This window comes from Eurosta solidaginis, chromosome 1 (assembly GCF_040869045.1).
Source record: "Eurosta solidaginis isolate ZX-2024a chromosome 1, ASM4086904v1, whole genome shotgun sequence".
NCBI lineage: Eukaryota > Metazoa > Arthropoda > Insecta > Diptera > Tephritidae > Eurosta > Eurosta solidaginis.
Window position 1 is genome coordinate 224,487,625 of NC_090319.1, and position 17,363 is coordinate 224,504,987.

The 17,363-nt window shown below is 44.9% G+C and overlaps 1 protein-coding gene across 4 annotated transcripts in view; it reads right to left on the bottom strand.

The window, feature by feature from the left end:
• Cad86C (Cadherin 86C) overlaps positions 1-17,363 on the bottom strand; it is a 2,678,031-nt gene that overhangs the window by 1,867,357 nt on the left and 793,311 nt on the right. The window lies entirely within an intron of this gene.

Consider the following 17,363-nt stretch of genomic DNA (forward strand, 5'->3'; position numbering starts at 1 on the left):
TTTCCCAGCTCGTGGAAGATAGCGAAAGTCATTCCAGTTGCTAAGAAACCGTCGGCTACATTGTTGACAGATTTTCGCCCGATCAGCATATTGCCAGTATTGTCAACAATCTGGGAGAAATTAGCGGCTGTACAAATCACAGAGTACCTTAATGCCAATGGACTCCTAAGTGAAAATCAGTCTGGTTACAGAGCATTCCATAGTTGCAATACCGCCTTGCTTAAAATTATTGAAGACATTCGTCTAGCGTAAGACCGAGGTGATTTAACTGTTCTGGCGCTTATAGATTTTTCCACAGCTTTCGATACAGTGGATCATTCCATTCTTTTAATAAAACTAAGTAAATACTTCGGTTTCTCATGTAGTGCTGTGAGGTCGCTAGAAAATTATCTACGTAATCGGTGGCAGAAAGTAGTGGTCGGCAACAGTTGCTCGGAAATGAAGCGTCTTGATTCGGCGGTGCCACATGGATCAATACTTGGTCCGATTTTGTTTACGATGTTTATTAATGATATGACTTATTGCTGCAGAAGTGTATCGATACACTTATATGCTGATGACGCTCAGGTATATTTATCTCGCCCAATTGCTTTATCAGAGGACTTAGTTTTCAGGATGAATGAAGACCTTGAAAGCATCTCTTCCTGGGCAAATGATAACAATCTAAATCTTAACGCGTCCAAGATAAAGGCCACATATTTTACATATTCCTGGCAATTGGTTGAAACATTGCCATCACTTGCCTTTCAACGCACGTCAATCAGTTATGAGCCTGTTGTTACTAGTCTTGGGTTTAAATTAAATTCTTATCTTGGGTGCAAGGGCCATTTAAACTATATTTTGAGCAAAATATACTTTGTATTAAGAAAGTTGTGGTACACTGCGGACTTTGTGGCAATCGATGTGAAATTAAGGCTGGTGAAAACTATTATAGTTCAATTGATATCATTTGGGGCGACCGTATTCAGCAATATTGATTGTGAGTCACAGAGAAAGTTGCATCTAGCTTTAAATAACTGTGCTAGATATATTTTTTCCAAACGGAAATTTGACCATATATCGGAGTTCTCCATCAAAATCCTTAGCTGCAGCCTTGTAAATTTTTTAAATTACCGCAATTTAGTCTTCTTAAATGAATTAATTTATAGAAGGCAGCCTGATTATCTTTTTAGAAATCTAAGTTTCTCTCGATCAGACAGAACTTGCAATCTTATTGTTCCATGGTATAGATATCTCACATCATCTAGAACATTCTTTGTTAGTGCTGTAAGTATATAACTGTTTCCCACAACTTCATTTTATTAATATTGTACAATTAAATTATCTGTATAGTCAATCTATCCATACAATACATAAATACATGTCTAGTATGATTTATATAATTTTTTTTCTCCTTTCTTTTGCTGTCAAAGTTCACTTTACAAAAAAAAAAACAAAAAAAACTTGCATAGTTAAGTAATTTATTATTATTATTATTATTTTGTAATCGTATTTTAACATATATATACGTACTAGATTTATTTCCAAATGTTGATGTACTTTAAGAGACAATATTTTTACTTGTACAAATTATTAAATAAATTGAATTGAATTGAATTGAATTGAAACACGTTACAAATCTAGCTTCCACAACATAGTCTGCTTTTCGTGTAGGGGCAGCTCTTTTTGGGTTTTCAAACCTCCTAAGGGAAACGGGAATCTGGCATCGATGACCGGGGTACTCAGCCATTAGAAGGAGCGCCGGACAACGAGCAATGAAAACTTTAAAAAGAGAAAATAATAATAGAAAATAGTTTAGATGTAAGAAATAAGAGAGAATTGAATAGTTTACATATAAGGAAACTAGAATATGAGGAAGCCCGGAGGAGAATATTTAATGAGGAGATAGTAGAAAGAAGAAGAAGCATAAATTTTCAAAATATACAAAAGATGAGAGAAAAGAGAAAGAAGTTTCGAAAAATCAGGAGCAAAATAATTTCGACAATAGTCACTTTAAGGAGTGACAATAGATTTTTTGCGCAAACAAAGGCGGGGGGTAAAGACGCATTAGCTTTGTTAGATTCGGGAGCAGGAGCATGTTGTCTGGGGAAAAATAGTGAGAAGTTTTTAGAGAGACATGAAGCAAGGATTCTGCCAATAACACATCAATTGATTAAGACGGCAAACGGAGGAGAAACACCAGTGACAGGCGTGATAGTATTACCAGTGATATGGGATGAGATGTGTAGGGACTTGGAGTTTTTAATAGTGCAAGGGCTCCAACAGGAAGTATATTTAGGGATTGATTTTTGGAAGGTATTCAACCTAAATGTAGTTAGTAGAGGTCCAAAAGCTCGTCCAACACTCACTACAGTAGCAGAGCTCGCTCCGGCCGACGGGGACTTGTCCTTCGACGCTGTACAACATGTATTATCCCCAGATCACACGGTGGCCTTAGAGAGGGTAAAGGCACAATTCCCATCGTTCGCTGTCTTAGGATTAGGCCGTACCGGATTAGAAGGACATGTGGTAGAGGTACGCGTTGAGAACTTACCTGTTAAACAACGCCACTACCCCATTTCATCAGCGATACAAAAATTAGTTTACGCCGAATTAGATCGAATGCTTAGTATGGGGGTAATCGAAGAATCCAAGAGCAGTTGGAACTCACCAGTGGCACTAGTAATTAAGGCAACTAAGAATCGACTTTGCCTGGATGCGCGTAAGGTAAATGAGCGTACCTTCAAGGACGCCTATCCCTTCCCTCATATCGACGGAATACTTAGCCGGCTACAAAATACTAGGTATATATCAGCTATACACCTGAAGGACACCTTCTGGCAGATTCCGTTGGAAAAAAGGTCGATGGAGAAGACAGCGTTCACAGTGCCAGGGAGACCCCTCTACCAATTTACAGTAATGCCCTTCGGACTGTGCAACGCGGCACAAAGAATGTGTCGATTAATGGACAAGGTTATACCCGCTTCGTTACGTGAATGTGCGTTTGTGTACCTTGATGACTCTTGCGAAGACAGTCACCTTGTAGCGGTGCAGGGGCTTATGCCGATCGCATTCGATACTAATTGATCAGATGGGAGCGGCGCAACCGCGCTCACCTGACAGATGCGGTCGAATGCTATCGGTAACCAGGAACTGTCACCTCCTAATCCAGGGTGCCATGCGTCACCGTGCCCATTGGACTGGTTTGCAGCCAGGAGGTCCAAAACACCGGCTGTATTATAACGGCGCCTCCCCAACACCGGGCCACCTTGGGGAGTAATCATGGCGTTACCGCGTCAAGGAGCTCTGCCGCGGCGAACCAACCCAGTTCCCCAGATAAATAATTTGACAACTACGCTTGCCACGTCAGGTTGTCGTACGACAAAAAATTAAGAAAAACAAAAACCAAAACCAAAACCAAAACAACAAAAAACCAAACAACAACAGCAACGAAACAAAGAAAACGGGTTCCAAGAAGAGCAGCGGGCAAAGCAGTAGCAGGCCATGCAAGTACTCCAGGCAATTCCTGGAGAGCCTCTCGAGAGAGGAGGCAATGCTCTTCTTAGAGCATAAGAGGGACGACGAATCTCCCTCCACCAGCGCTGGAGTGCGCAGAGAACCGGCTCTTAAACCCGCGAACCCAAAGGGCAACACAGATACCCAAGGAAAGCAACGCGGGCCAGAAGAGCATAATAAGCAAAAGGCGACGAAACCCGCGATCCCCAGAGGCATCTCGGCCACTGGTGAGCAGCGCGGGCAAATCAAGAAAGGGGAGCAGGAGGGACAGGCGTCGAGCAATAAACCCGCGAACAATGGAGGGCCCAGTACCACCATAGAGCATGGAGGGCCTCCCGAGGAAAGAGGTACAGGAACTAAACGTAGCTCCGACGGTACCTCTACACATACGAGAGAAGGTGGCAACAACCATCCTAGCAGGCCCTCTAGAGTGCCGAGTAAGCATGGGCGATCACCGTCGAAGCATGACTCTGGAAGCAGATCACAAGGCAGCTGCGATAGGACCCAAGAAGGGAACGACACCAAACGAAACCGGGAAGAGTGGAGACCCAACAGAAGGCATAACAGAGGCAGGCAACCTGCACTACCACCACCGGGCAGACCAGGATCGCTTACAGACAAATGGCGCCTGGGACTAAGTGGGTCAGGTATAAAATGGTATCTCCGATACCTTGGGGGCCCCGTCGCCCAGGGAGGCAAGAGCCAGGGCAGACGAGCACCGGTATAAACCAGCCAACGAACAGAGATCAGCGACCGCCGAACGGAGGAATAGAGGCGAAAGTAGAGCACAGGCAGCGGCAGCTGGCCAGCATACACCCGGTCCCGCTGAAAAGCGTAGGATCGGGCAGATCACACCGGAGGAAACTCCCAGCTCAAAAAGGCAATGGGCCCATGCTCCGCAGAACACGGCAACCATGCGCCGGGAGAATTTGGCCAGGGCGACCGGGTTACCCGCTGAGACAGCACCAGGGAAATGGTTTTGCTGCATCTGCCGGAAAAGAATCTTTTTAGGACGGTCATACCCTGTTCAGTGTGTCTCATGTAAGGGATGGTTGCGCCGGACAGGTTGTTCTGGGCTTGATCCCAAAACCCGACGTCCACGTAACTTTTATAAATCTTTTGTGGCTCCTTGCTGTTCACGCCCAAGGGCGTCCCGTAGTCTACGCCTAAGCGCCCCCCACACTACCTTTCAGCAGCCCCGCTGCTCAGCAAGCCACAGCAAGTACCCGCTTCTGCTCGCGCCCCACGGCGCCAACAACTCAAACAGCTGCTACCACCCATAACTACAATCTCCGTAGTAGAGTCGCAAGCAATGCTGAGCAACAGCCCCTGCCTCCGTCTTCTCCCCCCCTCTTTTCCAGCAGCAATCGTGTAGGTCAGGGAAACAGACTTTTAGTCCCTACCTCCGTTTGCACCGTTTGCCAACACAGAATATATATGTTTGCGACATCCGCCCAATGCAGCTCCTGCCTTGGGTGGTGCCACTTTCCTAGATGTTCTGGTCTCCGCGACGGCAACCCCCCGACGGGTTTCATCGCGCCATGTTGCCAGGTCGCAAACCCAAATCATCCGGGTACCCCAATGCTTTCCCAAAGACGCCTAGTCCCAGGGCCACAACAGCAATTGCGTCCTGGCCTTCCTCAACCCAGGCGTAGTCACCCGTCGCTTACCCCCAGATGGCGACGTCTCCCCCCCATGCACTTCAGAATTCTGCAGTTAAACTGTAATGGACTAACTGGGAAGATTACGGAGATAGTCGATTTCATAAAGCGGCACAACACCCGCATTGCTGCGATTCATGAGACTAAACTCACAGCACGATCTGCATTGCAGACCTGCTCTGTGTATAATGTCCACAGAAAAGATCGCGAGAGCGCAAATGGGGGCGGCCTCGCGTTTATAATACACCCCTCAGTCCAATATTATATATTTGATCCTGGCATCGACCGCAGGGACAATGTCTTAGAACGTCAAGGTCTACCTGTCCGGTCAGGCGATGCAAACCTAGAAATCATCAACATCTACATCCCCCCTGCCACCTGTTGCCCCAGTGGATACCGCCCTAATATCAGAGCCTTACTCACTGGCAACAATCGCATTATCTTAGGCGATTTCAATGCCCATCACGGTCTATGGCATTCAAACTTGCGGGCGGACAGTAGGGGTGAGATGTTGGCTGATCAAATAGAAGAAACGACGTTCTGCACAATAAACGGAGGCGCCCCCAAACGTATGGTAGGAAGCTGTCGCAGTTCGCCAGATATCTCAATCGTGAGCGCAGAACTCGTAAACTGCGTCAACTGGCAGCCGATGGTAACATTGGCATCCGACCACCTGCCCATACTTATTTCGTTCGAGCGTACCGCCGACTTCATCGTCACCGAAAAACGCACTTTCATAAACTTCAAAAAAGGAAAGTGGGAAGAATATAAATCTGCAACAGACAGCAGCTTTGCTGCCCTCCCTATCCCGACTGATGCCCGCCAAGGGGAGCGTGCCTTCCGCAAGGTCATTGAATCCGCCTCGGAACATTTCATTCCCGCCGGGAGAATTCCCGAAATCCGGCCCACTTCCCGGCGGAGGCCGCAAACTTAGCGAGAGAACGTGACCTTATAAGGCAGCTTGATCCAGGCGACCCCCAAATAAGGGATATAAACCAACGCATCAGATTGCTTGTGGATGAACACAAGCGCGCGAAATGGGAGGAGCACCTAAGAGGTTGTAACCTCTCTACCGGTATGGGTAAACTTTGGCCCACCGTAAAGTCCCTATCGAATCCGACTAAGCACAAAGACAAATTTTCCATCGCCTTTGGCGACATAGTGCTGTCGGATGCGAAAAAATGCGCGAGTGCTTTCTGCCGACAATATATAATGCATTCTACGATCGACAAAGATAGACGGAGGGCCAACAGACAAATTCAGCGCGTCACCAATCACCATCACCGCTAAAGAGGTTGAGAACGCCATTGGTCGCGCTAAACCCTCCAAAGCAGAGGGCCCAGACGGCATAGCCATGCCGATGCTTAAAAGCCTAGGGAAAGAGGGTTTCAAATATTTAGCGCAGGTCTTCAACCTCTCTCTTTCCACCTTTGTCATACCCGAGAAATGGAAGATGGCCAAGGTGGTCCCGCTACTAAAGCCTGGTAAACCAGCTAACATAGGAGAGTCCTATCGTCCGATATCTCTCCTATCGCCAGTGGCAAAGACGCTCGAAGCCATTTTGCTCCCTTATTTACAAGCAAATTTGCAGCTAGCCTCTCATCAGCATGGCTTCAGAAAACTTCATAGCACTACCTCCGCGCTAAATGCCATTAGCACCCAGATAAATTGCGGTTTAAATCAAAACCCCCACCATAGAACAGTACTCGTAGCGCTAGACCTATCAAAAGCCTTTGATACGGTCAACCATGGCTCGTTACTGCAAGACCTGGAAAGGTCTACCCTTCTCCCTTGTCTTAAAAGGTGGACGGCAAATTATCTGGGTGGTCGGCAGGCATCGGTGCAATTTAGAAACGAAACATCAAAACCAAGGAGAATTAAACAAGGGGTGCCACAGGGTGGTGTCCTATCCACACTTTTGTTTAATTTCTACATATCTAAGCTACCTTCACCACCGGAAGGAGTCACAATCGTTTCCTACGCCGATGACTGCACAGTAATGGCCACAGGCCCAGGCCCACAGATCTATGAGCTATGCAATAAAGTAAACGGCTACCTCCCTGATCTCCCCAGTTGTTTCGCCTCGCGAAACCTGGCATTATCACCGACTAAATCTTCCGCGACCTTATTTACAACATGGACGTCCCAAATGTCGACCATTTTGAACATCCACGTCGATGGCACTACGCTACCGACTGTCCTACACCCCAAAATCTTGGGTGTGACGTTTGATCAGGATCTACATTTTGGTGAGTACGCAGCCGCAATTGTTTCGAGAATTCAGAGCCGTAAAAAAATCCTCAAATCCCTTGCTGGCAGTACCTGGGGAAAAGATAAAGAAACGCTCATGACTACATACAAAGCAATTAGCCAGCCGATTACGTGCTACGCGTCACCCATATGGTCGCCAAGCCTAAAAATTACCCACTGGAAGAAGCTACAGGCCTGCCAAAATACTGCTCTCAGAATTGCAACAAACTGTCTTCTTATGTCCCCAGAACACCATCTGCATGATGAGGCGAGAATACTCCCCATCAGGGAGAGAAACGAGATGCTGACCAAACAGTTCCTGTTAAATACCCAGAAACCTGGGCATCCCAACAGACATCTGATTGATGAGCCAACACCGCCTAGGGGCTTAAGGAGTCATCTCCGTAAGCATTTTGAGGAAATACGGCACCTGAGAACCCAGCCGTATAGCGAAAAAATACAAGCAGGTCCTTGGTGAACTCCACAAACAGGCGTCGGACCTTTATGCCGGAATTTCCCGGTGAACCTAGTACTCAAAGAAAAGTATCCAAAACTCGCGGAAGAGGAACGCATACTCCCCAGGGAAACGCGAGTCACTCTGGCCCAACTTCGTTCAGGATACTGTAACACGTTAAACTCCTACTACCTATCCAGAATCAACCCCGACATACAAACGGTATGCCCCGCTTGCAATGTGTCCCCACATGACACCAACCATCTCTTTAATTGTAATGTGGAACCAACGCCTCTAACACCCCTTTTCTTATGGTCCACCCCTGTTGAAACAGCAAGTTTCCTTGGACTCCCGTTAGAGGATATTGATGAAAATCTGTGATCGGTCGCGGCTGTTAGGTGGGGCGAAGCACTGCTACAACAACAACAACAGGCGCGGGGATGATATACCGCCCACACATAATGTGACAATGTTCCTCCCCAGGAGTGCGGAACGCCCCAAAAAATTTGTGATCCGGCTCCTCGCGAACTAAAACGAGAGCCTCAAAACGCAAAGGTGGCGCATCATAAACTGCAGCGCGGAAGAAACGGGCCTACGTCTCGACGTTGGCATTGACGAGTAATCTTACCAGCTCACTCGTAGGAATGGTTTCAAGCTGCATTACAGATACGGCTTGATCCATGTGAGACCTTGGAGGCAACCAGGCAACAGTGAGCGGCCGGAAGAAAGGGTGGAGGCAGAGGGCGTCGAAAAACACGAGACGTCGGACGAGGACATGTCGGACGCAAGCACCGACACCATCCGAGCGTGTGAGTCCACAAACCCTCCCACGGCAGCAAGCGGAAGCGATGCAATCGCACAGCCAAGGGATGATGAAATCCCTACCACACAGGAGCTCATCGAGGGCTTGAACCTCCAGGAGCTGGCATTTAACAAGCAGGACGACAGCGAGAGCGGGTTGTCGGATTACGACGATCCGATGAGGCCGGCCGGGCCAAAATGACCGGCATAAGTATCCAGGTAGCCCAGATCAATCTCCATCACGCCATTGCAGCCTCGGCTGTACTGGCGAGGAAGTTTGCCTCGGATGACCTGAGCATTGCCCTCATAAAGGAACCTTGGGTATACAAGGGACAGGTGAGGGGCCTTAATTTGAGTAATAGCAAAGTAATTTGGGATCTCTCCCAGGAGAGACCTAGAGCATGTGTAATGCTTAAAACAGATATTAACTATTTTTGCATTACAGAGTTTTTAAGTCGAGATTTGGTGGCGGTGCAAATCGATGCAAAGATCAATGCGGCCGACTCCAGCATTGTGCTAGCCGCAGCCTATTTCCCGGGGGACGACAACATGGTCCCCCCAGATAACGTACAGAAGCTGGTAGCTCACTACACAAGAGCGAAACTTCCTCTAATCATAGGAAGCGATGCAAACTCCCACAATACGGAATGGGGCAGCAGTGATACCAACCAAAGGGGTGAGTGTTTGCTAGAATATATAGCTAGAAATGATTTAAGTATATACAACGTCGGGAGTAAACCGACGTTTGTTACGAGAGCTAGGGCAGAAGTCCTTGATATAACACTCGGCAACAACCTAACTGAGAATATGATCTCGAAATGGAGAGTCCCAGAAGAACCCTCCCTTTTGGACCACAGAATCATAAGGTTTGAGCTGGGCGCTCTATCGTGGCAAACCAACCCTAGAAGAAATCCCAGGAAAACAGACTGGGGCCGCTACAAAAGTATTATAGAAGCTAACATAGACAGCCTTAAGAGTAAAGGCAGAAGTACCAAGTGTACCGAGTTAGAGAGCAGGGTGGAAAGGGCAAATCAAATAATGATAGATGCCTATAACTCCAGTTGCCGTGTCTCCTTGATTAAGGGTAAGAAGGCAATCCCCTGGTGGTCTTACGACCTGACGTTGCTAAGGAAGAAAGTCAGGAAACTCTTTAACGAGGCAAGGAGAACCGGCAACTGGGAGAAATACACCCAAAATCTAACTAGGTACAATAAGGAGATAAGAAAAGCAAAAAGCGGCAAGGCTACACAAGGCCCTAGCCAAAGAGCAGAGACAGACAAACCTAGCAATTAGGCTACCAGACGGTACATATACCGAAACGGTGGAAGAGCGAGCAAAGGCCTTGCTACAAGCGCATTTTCCTGAGGCCTCCCCGCAAGTACCGGAACCTGTATTCCCCAGAGTTAGACCAACCCCATCGGACTGGCAACTAGCCAACTCCCTCCTTTGTAAGGCCAGAGTCAGATGGGCAGTGGAATCTTTTGAGAAATACAAATCTCCGGGGGTGGATGGCATCTACCCGGCGTTAATGCAGCAACTGACACAGATCATCCCACATCTCGCCAGGATCATGAGAGATAGCCTGGAACTGGGATATATACCCACGATGTGGAGAAGAGTAAGAGTAGTATTCATACCAAAAGTAGGTAAAAAGGACTATTCACAAACAAAGTCCTTCAGACCAATAAGTCTAACCTCCTTTGTCTTGAAGGCAATGGAAAAGATAATAGACCAAGAAATCAGGTCGAACGCCCTCAAGAGCTGGCCCCTACATTATAACCAGCATGCCTACAGAGCGGGTAGGTCCACGGACACAGCTCTGTACCAGTAAACATCTGAAATACAGAGGGCGTTCGAAACAGGGGAAACAATGCTTTGCGCTTTCCTTTATATTGAGGGTGCCTTTGACAACACATCTCACGAAAGCGTACACATAGCACTGCAGAGAAGAGGAGTTCAGGTGCCAATCCAGAGATGGATTGGCAATCTAATCCGCACAAGAATCGCTGAAGCTCAAGTAGGCAGCAGCGCAGTTAAGGTTATTACAACGAGAGGGTGCCCCCAGGGAGGTGGCCTGTCACCCCTTTTGTGGAGCCTAGAGTGGGTGAACTCCTGCAAAAGCTATCAGACAGTGGCATAAGATGCCAAGGATATGCTGACGACATCGTCCTAATTGTAAATTCGAGAGTACGCTCTGTGACATAATACAAAGAGCATTGAACATTACAAGGGAATTGTGCGCCAATGTGGGTCTTAACATCAACCCATCTAAGACAACCATCATCCCCTTCACCAGAAGAAGGGTCCTACCAGCCCTGAGAGCAATAACAATAGATGGCGTGGAACTAGAATATGGAACCGCAGTGAAATACTTGGGGATCACTTTTGACACCAAGCTCTTATGGAAACAACACTTCGAATCCATGAAGACTAGGGCCACGAGGTCCATCATGGTATGCACACGTCTAGCATGCAAATCATGGGGCTGTAGCCCACACGTGCTAAGATGGATGTATACCATGAGAGTAAAACCTATAATAACATATGGCTCAATAGCCTGGGCATCGAGAACAACTCGAGCGACGACGAGGCAAGCACTGTCAAAACTTCAGCGACAGGCATGTGTGTGCATCACGGGAGCCATGCGCACATGCCCCACAACAGCGCTGGAAGCTATCCTCGATCTAACCCCGCTGCATGTATCGATAGAGCAGTCAGCCAAGCGAGGAGGGCTCGGGCAAAGGTAAAGTCATATCGTCCCGGAACATGGAGGAATTGAGAGAGAAGATCCCAATCTCTCAACTCCCGAGGGATGACATCCTCAGGCAGATAGTATATGAGAAAAGGGATAAGGGAGACAAGGGTACGTGGGAAGAAAACAGAATTGAGAGCATTCAGCAGCTAAACAGTATAGTATGGTATACCGATAGCTCGAAGACCCCAGAGGGGATTGGATCTGGAGTCGTTGGAGCCAGAGCCAAGATATCAATACCCCTGGGATCATACCCGAGCATTTTTCAAGCGGAGGTATTCGCCATAAGCCAATGCGCGGGCCTGAACCTTCAGCGGAAATACTCCAATGAGAAAATTGCCACACTCAGTGACATCCAGGCCGCCCGCAAGGCCATCTCGGCGTGGAAAAGCTGAATCAACTAGGAGCACACAATGAACTACTGTTGGCCTGTGTTCCTGGCCACAGGGGAGTCGAGGGAAACGAGCAGGCGGACAGCCTGGCCAGAGAAGCAGCAACGATATGACCTATTGGTCCTGAGCCATTCCTGCCAGTAGGCCCGCAGGAAATTAGGGGGCGTCTATTAGCAGAAGAAAAGGAAAAGAGGGAAGAACACTGGCGTAATATGCCAGGCCTGAGACAATCTAAGCTACTGTTAGGGGGTTACTGCACAACTCGATACACCTTGATGATTTGTTAGTTTGTTCCGAAAATTTTTCGTCAAATATATGTAAATCAAAAGAGTTTGATTTGTGAATAAAAATGTTTATATAATGAAAATTATATATTGTACAGTAAAGTAATTTAATTCAATTTTAAGTAGAATAATATTTAAGACAAATTCAGAGTCAAATTAAAGATTTAAGAAGTTTTGCAAAATACGGCTGATACTGCTGATGTTCGGCTGACCACTTATCTCTTATGACTGACTATTTCGTTATTCGTTCTCTCTCTCCTCTCATGTTTTACGACGTAGGGTTGCCTTCTCAGAGTGCATGAATTGGGATGCCAGATTACACTCGGCCATCCTGTTCGTCATCTGTCCCAGATGACTCCTCTACACCATCGTCATCATCGCTTTCATTAATACAACTCCAAAGCTTTATGTTGTCAGCGCTTGTTGATGTTTTGTTAGGATCAATAAATTCTGCTGCTTTTTGTTCATCGTATCTGTCGTTTCGCTTTACTTTCGTTATCTCGTAAGGTCCGGCATACTTCCTACCCAACTTTTGCCCCGTCTTAAATTGCGTGACCTTAATGGCTACTAAGTCATGCAATTGGTATCCGTGATGCCCTTTACGTTTCTTGTCAAATTGGTGCTTATATTTTTCTTGCGCCTTTCGATTTGATATCTTGCTTCTTGCCTTATTTTGTTACGCTCATCTTGTAAACTCGATACCAGTTCATCTTTCAAAATTTGCATCAGCTCGAGATCGCATTCATTGCGCATTTTTACACCAAACATTATTTCGAAAGGACTGAACTTCGTTGACGCATGAACGTGTGCATTTATAGCTTTCTGCACCTGTGATGTGTATTTATACCATTTCGAGGGTTCTGCGGCTGAAATTTTTTACAAAACCGATAGTATGACTCTATTCGTCCTTTCGATTTGCCCATTTCCCTCGGCAGTCCTGCTGTTGATTCTTTGTGTTCGATTTTGTTCTTGGAACAAAAATCTTTAAATAAATTTGACATAAAAGCTGTGCCTTTGTAACTGATAATTTGTAATGGATTACCAAATAAAGTGACCCATTCCTCCATGTGCTTGACAACTTCCTGCACATCTGTTGATTTCGTTGGGTATATCCACGTATACTTGGAAAACCCATCCACTTTAGCCAATATATATTTATAGTTCTTTGCCGTTGGATCTAGTGTACCTAAGTGATCGATGTGAAGTGTGGAAAGTGGAGTATCGCCCTTGTCGATGCAGTGTAAATAGCCTTCCTGCTTGCCCAACTTTCTGTTACGTGTAATACATTTAACACAATTTGCGATGTATTGATTCACCTTCTTCTCTAAGTGTGGTATGTAATAATCCTGCCTTATCCGGTGCATCGTCTTTTGCGTACCCATGTGTCGGAAGCAGTGAGCTCTGGCAATAAGCTCTTTCTCCATGAGTTTAGGCACCACCAACCAATGTTGTCCTTCAACTTGCTTGTATACTAAATCATTTCTTATTTGATAGTCTTTATACTGATGGTTTTTCCGAATTTTCGCAACTGCTGTTAAATGTTCGTCTTTCTGCTGTGCTCGGCGTATTTGTGCGTGAATCTCTGACACTACCATCATGACAGGAAAGCGACTTAAAGTATCAACGTGCTTCATCCTGTTGTTCTGTTTTATAGTTGAAGTCTTGAAGATACATCAACCACTGTACAACCTCACGTGGAACATCTTTCTTCTTCGTGGTGTGTTTAAAAGGTGAACAATCAGTAAACAGATCAAATTCTATACCCATTAAGTAATGACGTAGTTTTTTCGTTGCTAGATAGGCTGCCTTTACTTCTAAAAGGTAACTATGCATTTTTTCCTCTTGCTGCGATGTCTTCTTGCTCCAGTAAAACACTGGGTGCCACCCATTTTCATGTTGTTGTAGCAATGTGGCCCCAAAGCCATATTTTGATGCGTCAACGTGCAACTGTGTTTTTAAGGCTTGACGAAAAATTTTATGTACTGGCTCTTCCAAAAGTGCTAATTTTAATTTCTCGAAAGTTTGTATCGGTTCATTCCCAATTTTAAACTCAGCCTCTTTTTTCAACAACGATATCAACGGTCTAGTGATTACAGCATAGTTATGAACAAATTTACGAAAATAACCCGTCAATCCTAGAAATGCCTGAGCACCCCTAATGTTTTTTGGCAAAGGAAATTTCATCACAGCTTTTACTTTCTCTTGACTTGTCTAGACCCGCCCGTCTTCTACCTCGTGACCCAAAAAAATTACTCTTTGTTGATTTCTGAACCAAACTGCTCAGCTTGCCGCAGAACGCGATCCATATTTTCTAAACACTGCTCTGCCGTGTTTCCAAATACAACGATATCATCTATATAGATTTCCATGATGCCTTCGTTTATCAGTTGCTGAAAAATATGATTTAAATAACGTACAAAGACTACTGGGGAGTTACAAAAGCCGAACGGTGCTTTATTAGATTCAAAAAGGCCCTCTTTCGCTGTAAACGCTGTATATTTTCTGCTTTGTTCTTCAACCTCAACGTGGAAAAACCGTTCTTAAGGTCTATGACCGAAAAATATCTGGCACTCTGCATCTTTTCGATCACCTCCTCTACTACTGGTTTTGGAAATCTATCTTTAAGGACAAGAGAATTCAGCTTGCGAAAGTCTACGCAAAGCCTGTAGCTACCGTCTTTCTTTTTGGCTAGTACAACTTTACTTGCAACTTCAGAGCATGACTTCCTAACAATTCCCTGATGCAGCCATTCGTCTACTTGCTTTCTTATTAATTCTCGTTCACTCGCTGAAACCCGCTGGGTTTTCACGAAAGCTGATTGTATTTTCATTGGGTATAATACATAGTTTTATAGGAGAACATTTTGGATTACTAACCGGCTTATAATTGTTTATCAACTTCATAACAGCTGCATTGTATTTTTGATCTACGTTTATTCCTACTTCATTACAAGCTACGTTAAAAATATTGTAACCAGCTTCGCATTCCTCTGGTTTTTCGTCTAACCGTGAAAACTTGAAGTTGCCACCATTCTTAATGACCACAAACTTTTGTAAAAAATCATATCAACTATCATATCAACGCTTAGTTTGCTATCTTCTACGACTAAAAATGTATGTGTGGTAATTAGCTTATCAACCTGGACCCAATGTTGACGTAGCAACGTTACCTAATCCAAATAGCTTTACAACGCACTTTTGTAGTTGCTGATTTTTAAAAATTTCCACGTATTTCTTCTTGCGCATAAGAGAGACATCCGCGCAGTGTCTATCAGGCAAGGTACAGAAATACCATTAACTTTAATTGTTTTGGTACGTGTCTGATTTACCACCATATTGACAGTAAACTTGGCATTTGTACACTGCTTCGCCATATGCCCTACGCCATTACATTTGAAACACTTTGTTTCTTCTTTGCACTCTGCCCTTCATGCTGAGCAGACCCACAATTATAGCAGTGCGATTGTTTACGCTCCACCTTAATATCTTTCTCCGATTGTTCGCTCATACTTATTTGTGTATTTTGTCGGTGTCTGTTTGATGAACCATTTTTTATCATCGTTTCTACTAATTCATACCTTTTCCGTAATTCTTTAAACGTCGTTGCACTATATAGAGGAAATTTCAAATCGTCTCGTACATCTATGCCATCAACTATGTAACTTATGACAGCCTCATCTTCTATTTCTCCAAGCACCGCAATTTTTCGCATTTGCAAAACATAATCGTGAAATTTCTCAGAAGTACGTTTTTTTTCGACAGTGCAGCTGCTTATGTATTTCAGCGCTACTCAACTTCTGCTCGAATTCTTCTCGTAATACTGCGCACAACGATTCGTAATCATAAACAGTGGTGGTTTCTAAGAACAATTTTGCCGTACCTACCATTTTATTACGAGCATTTACATATTTTTGTCTTGCACTTAATTCGTATGCTTCTGCGTTATCATGGAAATTGCGTATCCATTGATTAACTGGTATCGAAATCCGGTATAATTTAGAAAAACTTCCACGGTAACATTATTTTTGCTTTTGTTTATATCGTCTTTTTCTAATTTTTCAGCGAGTACTTTGATTAATTCTGCCAACTCACTAGAACGTACATATGTATTTTCTTCGTCTGATTCAAAGCTGTTGTTTCATTTTTCTTGTTCGTTGTCCATTGCTGCTTCAACTGCGCTGCTGCCTGCGCTGTTGCCTGCTCTGCTGCCTGCGCTGTTGCCTGCTCTGCTTGTTACACACGGAGTAGATTCAAGTATGCTACTGTTGCCCTGCGCGTTCAGCTGTTCGTCGTTTTCGTCTTTCTCACCTACTTTACGCCGTTGTATTTTGAAAGTGTCGTTCGCTTCGCTTTGGATACACACTTGTTCACTTTTTGTGCTCGAACTTGGTTTCTTGTTCTTCCCACGCTGTTTTTTATTTGAACATAACATGCTGCTTCACCAGAAATTTGTCTGTTTGGTTGAGCGGTTGAGCCCCCATGTAAATCAAAAGAGTTTGATTTGTGAACAAAAATGTTTACATAATGAAAATTATATATTGTACAGTAAAATAATTCAATTCAATTTTAAGTAGAATAATATTTAAGACAAATTCAGAGTCAAATTAAAGATTTAAGAAGTTTTGTAAAATACGGCTGATACTGCTGATGTTCGGCTGACCACTTATCTCTTATGACTGACTGTTTCGTTATTCGTTCTTTTCGGTTTCTGCGCGAAGCAAACCATACGACAAATATAGAGAAAAGCAAATTTTGTTATGAAGAAGTTCGATACCTTAGTTATGTTGTAGGTGACGGCTGCATTAGAACTGATGCAAACAAGGTAGCAGCTGTGAGGGACTTTCCAGAACCAAAACCCCAAAACAGTTACAATAGTTCCTAGGCATTTCAGGCTAATTACGGCACTATTGCAGTTCCGCTGCACGACTGCCTCACCACGGAAAAGATACAGAAATTCACTATGACTGATGACGCTAAACGGGCATTTGAACAACTCAAAGAAAGCCTAATATCGGCTCCCGTCCTAACGCATCCAGATTTTAACAGACGTTTCTACATCCAATGTGACGCATCGACGGGCGGGGTTCTTTTCCAACTCGACGAAGACAATAACGAAAGGCCAATTGCTTACATGTCTGGAAAGCTGAAAAAAGCACAGAAAAATTATAGTGTGACAGAACAGGAATGTTACGCAGCGGTTCTAAGCGTAAACTTTTTCGACCTTATGTGGAGGGCTTGCCCTTCACGATAATAACTGACCACGCAAGCTTAAAAT